This window comes from Mus caroli, chromosome 7 (genome assembly GCF_900094665.2).
Source record: "Mus caroli chromosome 7, CAROLI_EIJ_v1.1, whole genome shotgun sequence".
NCBI classification, from domain to species: Eukaryota; Metazoa; Chordata; class Mammalia; order Rodentia; family Muridae; genus Mus; species Mus caroli.
Genome location: NC_034576.1, coordinates 45,760,257 through 45,767,192, shown reverse-complemented (window position 1 = coordinate 45,767,192; position 6,936 = coordinate 45,760,257). Strand labels below are relative to the sequence as shown.

At 48.9% G+C, this 6,936-nt stretch overlaps 1 protein-coding gene and 1 pseudogene across 1 annotated transcript in view; one reads left to right on the top strand and one right to left on the bottom strand.

Annotated features, from left to right (window-relative positions):
• The window catches only part of LOC110298260, a 6,584-nt pseudogene extending 821 nt beyond the window's left edge, over window positions 1–5,763 (top strand).
• Klk15 (kallikrein related peptidase 15) overlaps window positions 1–6,936 on the bottom strand; it is a 642,438-nt gene that overhangs the window by 69,901 nt on the left and 565,601 nt on the right. The gene's annotated exons all lie outside the window — the stretch shown is intronic.

The window sequence follows — 6,936 nt, the reverse complement described above, 5'->3', positions numbered from 1 at the left end:
CCCATTGGACTTGCCAACTTTATATGCCCCAGTACAGGGGAATGCCAGGGCCAAGGGGTGGGGGTGGGTGGGGGTGGGACTGGGGGGGGGAGTGTATTGGGGACTTTTTGGATAGCATTGGAAATGTAATTGAGGAAATTACCTAATTAAAAAAAAGCAAACAAACAAAAAAAAAAGAAATTAGGAGACAAGGCCATCAGTCACAATAGTGGGCATAAGCTTTTAATTCCAGCTACATATGATGCTGAGACAAGTCAAAGCCAGGAAGGACTACAGAGTGAGACCACAGCCTGCCCAAGATACAGAGAAAGCCCAAGAAAGACATAGAGACACCCCTCTACCTCAGAGCTGCAGAACTGGAAATCTAGGCACACCTCTGGATAAGAGAAAGCTCTGGGGTTGGTGGAGGATCCCCAGTCACCCCTGTCCTTGCCAACACTTACCAATGCCAATGCTGAGGAAACTGAAGATGAAGTCTATTTTGTTCAGGTGGTGGCAGACGGGTCGAAAGGAGAGGAACATGGTGGGCAGGAGGATGAGGCATAGTGCAAGAACCAGAAATATGAAGCCCTTGCTCATATGAACATAAACTGGGAAGGAGAGTCAGAGAGATAACTGAAGTTACCCCCATCTCTCTCTCTACCTCACTCTCTCACTCTCTTGCTCTCTCTCTCTCTCTCTCTCTCTCTCTCTCACTCACTCTCTCTCTCTCTTCTTCTTCTTCTTCTTCTTCTTCTTCTTCTTCTTCTTCTTCTTCTTCTTCTTCTTCTTCTTCTTCTTCTTCTTCTTCTTCTCTCACACCCTGAGAAGCCCAAAATAAGTACTGTAGCAGCTGGGGAGGAGTGCCTTTTCAAGGCTGTGTCTGAGCAGTTTATAGACACATAGATATTGTCTCAAAATACAAGGTAAAGGCAGTCCAGAGGTCCTGGTGTTGGGTCTTAGTTGGCAGAATGCTTGCCTAGCTGTGAGCATCCTGCATTTCACCCTGAGCACTGTGCTGAGCTGAGTCTGGAAGCCTGTGCCTGGGATCCCTGCACTTGGGAAGAGGATCAGAAAATCATGGTTGTCCACAGCTACACAAGGAGCTGGAGGCCAGCCTGGGCTACATGAGACCCTGTCTCAAACAAGGCAGAGGAAGGGAATGTACCTCACTACCTGTCTAGAATCCATGGGACAATAAAGGGCAGGGCATGGTACAGAGGTAGAGCACCTGCCTAGAGTCCTCCAATGACATTCTTCTGGGAATGTGGCTCAGTGGTAGAGACCCTGTGGTCTATATGTGTAAGGCTCTGGGATCTGCCTTCAGCAACCCCAACACCCGCCCCTCCCCCACCCCCAAAAAGAGAAGAAAAACATCACCTTCACAACATTAATAAAATCACTACCTAGAAATTCTAAAATAACTCTATTGCCACTCATAAAGTTACCCACCATCAGTGATGCCCCTACTGTGAGCTCTAACCTACACTTTCAGAGAGACTCCTGGGAGAATGCCAGTGGCCCTCCCACACAGTTACCTCTACCACCCAATAGAAGAACCCCCCAGTCTATGTATACACTGACCAGTAAACAGGCCCATGTTGGGGCACGTATATGCAATGCAGTCAATCCAGAGGCCAATGAAGCCAATGTACCGATTTTCAATGGGCCATCTGCACATCCACCATGCTTAACACCAACAAAGTTGCCAGGAAGATGGAGATGAGGGACCAGCCATGTAGGACCAACTATCCTTCCTCCTCCCAGGCATAGAATAAGTCAACCCCTGAGTCAGAGGCTTGCCTAGATCCCACACTAGAGCCTTAGGCTGTCCAGCATCTGCCAGCCTTTAGCTGTGTTCTCCATATCCTGACAACTGGTCCCCCATCTTCCCAAGTTGCACAGTTTCTACCAAAACTTTCTCTTCTCAAATTGGCTTGTAAGCTCAGATGGGTTACCCCTCCCTTTCTGGTGTGGGGAGAATGCCCATGTCAATTCTCGGCGTTTTGGTTTACTCTCATTTTTGGAGAAAGGGTCAGTTGGCAGACACTAGACTTGGACAAGAAGTATCTTCATCAATCACTCCAACATTGGCAGCATCTCTCACTGAATGGAGACTTCCTATTTAGGCTAACATGAATGTCCAGCAAAACTCAAGGGAATCCTCCTGTTTCTACCTAACCAGCTCTGGGTTTACAGGCACACAGCATCACACCTGACAATTTTCCTGTTTTCTGGATGGTTCAGCTCAGGTCCTAATGCTTGCATGGCCAATCCTGTAGCAACCAAGCCATCTCCTGCCCAGCTCTTGGAAATAAGTTCTGAGTTAGTGTCTCATGATGTAGCCTAGGCTTGTCTTCAGTCCATGGCAATCCCTCTGCCTCAGCTTGCTGTGTACTGAGGTTACAGAGAAGTGTGTTTATCTATACATGGCTTGCCAAGATTTCCTCTGTTTCCAATGCTGTGCCTTGGCCTGCTCTTCCCCCTCATACCTCCCTCCCTGAGCCTGAGGCTCCTGTCTCCTCTCTCCAGAGCCCCACTGCATAGCCCTAGTACCCACTCTGGCATGAAACACCAAAAGACCCCAATGCCTAACCCTAGTACCTCACATCAGTGTGTCTTCACCTCTGCTTCACAGTGGCCAAACTTGCTCCATCTATGTTTCCACTCTTGTCCTGGTGTTGCCTCCAAGAGAACCCTGAGACTCTCCAATACCCAGATCATTTGACCACCTCCACAGGAAGCAGAGCCTTTCTGTCACAGACACCCAGAACTTCCTTCTTTCACTGCTTGTCCCATCTGAAACTCCTTTCTGAGGGAGCCCCACCCCTCTTAGATGTCATCTCCACCACAGATCCTAAAATGAGCCCACGCCCTAGCCTTGACCCTGCTGCCCCTTTGTCCTGGATCCCTTCATTCTCTCCATCCCAGCTGCCACTTCATGCCCAATCTAAGAAACCCAAAATCAACCCCAAGCTCCCTTTCCTGGATTCATTTTTCATTGAAATATAGTTTTCTGACACCTCACCTTCCAGAATTCCCAAAACCCAGCCAAGACTGTGATGTCTTCTTAAACCTTGGAGATTCTAAAGTCCATATCAGAGGATATCATTCTCATTGGACTAAGAATAAGTTGGATCCCCCCCTCTCTTCCCTGACACCCCTTAACCCAAAACTATAAAGTGACCTGACACTATACCCGATTCCTGATTCAAGAGTTCTTTCTGTCCCCACAGCATAGATCTCCCTATCCAGGACCAGCCATATACTCGTCCCTACTCCAGATCTCCTGGCCATGTCCCCAGATCCCAGCCCTGCTTAGATGTGTCCCCCAACGGTACACCTCCCTATATGCGCCAACTCTCCCCTCCCCCATTGCTCCTGTTGCAAATGCTGCACCTCCTGTCCAGTCTTGGGTGGTTGGAGGATTTAACTGTGAGAAGAACTCCCAACCCTGGCAGGTGGCTGTGTACCACTACAATGAACACATATGCGGGGGAGTCCTGTTGAACCCCAACTGGGTTCTCACAGCTGCCACTGCTATGAAGAGTGAGTAAGCTTGGAGACAGGAAAGCAGATTGGCAGCCAGAGAACATGACTCCAGGCCAGGCTGGGGTACTGAAGGGTAATAGGGTGGGACTTGACATCCATGACGTCCTGGGTGTCTCTTTCCTCCTGAATCTTGATTTGTGTTCAGAGTCCTGTTTCTATCTTTTCTGTCTTTTTTTTTTTTAGGAAAGACTTATTATTACACATAAGTACACTGTAGCTGTGTTTGGATGTGCCAGAAGAGAGCGTCAGAATTCATGACAGATGGCTGTGAGTCACCATGTGATAGCTGGGATTTGAACTCAGGACCTTCAGAGGAGCAGACAGTGCTCTTACCTGCTGAGCCATCTCACCAGCCCTCTAACTTTTCTGTCTTATTGTCCGTCTGTCTCCTGTCTGTATTCACATCTTACTGTCTGCATGGCCATCTGCCACTGTGTGTCTCTCCCTTGGGACTTTGCCCACACCTGTCTGGGTCTCATGTGTTCTCTTTTATCACTAGTGACAATAGTAGGGACAAGGCCTAAAGGGCCTCTCAGGATAGAACAGGCTGTCCCAGAGGGTAGGCTGTGAGAGAATTCCTCACTCTCCTCAGAGCAGCTCTGCCTTTAGGACCTTCTGTCCACTCTAGGATACACAGAGAAGGGCTGGTCAAAACTGGAGCTGGGTGAGGTAACTGAGTACAGAAAGAGCTGGATGCTGGGGAGGGAGAGGAGAGCTCAGACCTTGGGTTGCAGGCCAGGCCTTACCTGCTGGGGAAGTTGAGCGCTGTCCTGAGCTGTACCTGAGCAGCTCTCAGGCCTCCCCTTCTCCCTGTCCCATCTTCCCTTAACTTCTGTTCCTGTCTCTGTCCCTTCTGACTCTCTGACTCAACATGTATGTATGTATGTATGTATGTATGTATGTATGTATGTATGTGTCTGAGTTTGTGTATGTACATATATATGTGCCTTTCTGTGTCTCTGTTTGTTTTTCTGTAACTGTTTCCAGGGGTGTGTGTGTGTGTGTGTGTGTGTGTGTGTCTGTCTGTCTGTCTGTCTGTCTGTGTTTCTGTCCCTGACTCTCTCTTCCTTCCTCCCTCCCTCCTCCCCGACCCCTTCCTATTTATTCTAACCAATCTCCCCATTGCCTCTTCTTACTTGCTCCATCTCCCTCCCTGTCTCCCAGCCAGTATGAGGTTTGGCTGGGCAAAAACAAGCTATTCCAAGAGGAAACCTCTGCACAGCACGAATTGGTCAGCAAAAGCTTCCTTCACCCTGGCTTCAACATGAGTCTCCTTATGCACTATACCATACATTCTGAGGACTACTACAGCAATGACCATATGTTGCTCCTCCTCAGCAAGCCTGCTGACATTACAGATGCTGTGAAGCCCATCGACCTGCCCACTGAGGAGCCCAAGCTGGGTAGCACATGCCTAGCCTCAGGCTGGGGCAGCATTACACCCACGAAATGTGAGTCTGGTCCAAGAAACAGAGCTGGGTGTCAGGGAGGGGCAGAGAGGAAGGAGCTGGCCCCTGCTCACCAACAAATTTCTCCCTGATCCACAGGGCAAAAGCCAGATGATCTTCAGTGTGTGTTCATCAAGCTCTGCCCAATGAGAACTGTGCCAAAAACCACATAGAGAAAGTCAGAGATGTCATGCTGTCTGCAAGAGAGAAGGGTGGAGGCAAAGACACTTGCAAGGTGAGACAGGCACTTTCTGCCATGAGGCGAAGGGCTGAAAGAGGGAACTGAGGTTCTTGGTTCCCACTTCAACACCCTGACTATGCAGGCTCTTTGCATCCTTCCCTATGTAAGGGATGCGCCCTGGAAGGGGAGGATCCTGTAGCTGATACTATTTCTCCTCTGTGACTTGGCATAGAGGATGTCCTGTGACACCCTCACCACAACCCAATGTCCTCGCAAGATCTGGGCTCCCAAGAGCTGTATTCCCTCACCTATTGAACAGAGCTGCCTCACAGAGATCCTGTATTCCTCCCTGGGAGTCAGTTCCAGGTTGTCTACAAGAATCCAACTGCCAGGCCCTGCCTTCCTCTTCTCCCCGTCCTTCTTTCAGGGAGACACAGGAGGCCCACTGATCTGTGATGGTGTTCTCCATCATGGCACTATATTATGATGGTGTTCTCCATCGTGGGCACTATAACACGCGGTTCACCTGGTATACCAAGTGTCTACACTAAACTTATTAAGTTCAACTATTGGATAAATGACACTATGACAAAAAATGCCTGAGTGTCACATTGTCCCATGTTCTCCATAAAACCCACCATGAAGCAAATGAGTTCAAGGTCTGACATTCTCTGTCCTACTGGAGTGCGGTATACAATCAAGATTCCCTCAGGCTAAGGTCAGGTCTTCCAAAGTAGATCAGCAAGGGACAGGTGGACATGTTCTGTTGGCTAAGGACATGGGGTTGAGACAAATGCAGACAAAAGGCTCAGACCACCTCGGGGATGCCACTTGAGTCTCCTCTGGCAAAGAAAATGTTCAGATCACAGAGGAAAAGCCTAGAGAGAAAAGAATGGGAGACTCCAGCTAGTCCTGACCCTTTACTGGAAGCCGAAGTGATGGAAGGCAGGACCTGGCAGTTGAATAAACAGTCAGAAAACTGCGAATTCAGACTGCCTACCTGGGTTTCTTGAGTTGGGCTGGGGTGTTTTGTTAAGAAAGCCTTGACTCACTAGAGTCTGTACACAAAAGGGCAGGGACAGCCTCAAAGGCTAGGTAGGCTGCAGTCCCTCCACCAAGAGCCACTGGAGGGGATGTCTCTGGTAGGGATGGACCAAAGGATGAAGAGTGACTTAGAACCATGTCCTGTGGGGCAGAGAGTCACCCATCTTGGGAAAAGGGCCACACTGTTCCAGCTGCATGGGACCACAAACCAGGGTCTGTTTATAGGGACATAACCACAGCTAAGTGTATCAGAGTTCTTCCGGAGAAGGACGTGAGAAGGACAGAAGGCTAGACAGAACTGGAAATCTAGCCACATCTCTGGGTAGGAGGAGGCTCTGGGGTTGAGTAGAGGATCCCCAGTCACCCTTGTCCTTGCCAACACTTACCAATGGCAATGCTGAGGAAACTGAAGATGAAGTCTATCATGTTCAGGCGGCAGCAGACTAGTTGAAAGGAAAGAAACATAGTAGGCAGGAGTATGAGGCATAGTGCCAGGGCTAGAAATAAGAAGCCCTTGCTCATGAAAATGTAAACTGGAAAGGAAATGTGGATAGATAACTACAGTCATTACTCATTCAAACCTCTCTCTAGGTCTACCTCTCTCTCTCTCTCTCTCTCTCTCTCTCTCTCTCTCTCTTTCAAACTGGCTTCTCTCAGCATCTGACTGAATTGCTCTGCTTGACCTCATACTAACTTTGGCAATATGTCCTTATCTTCTGGCTCCTTCTGATT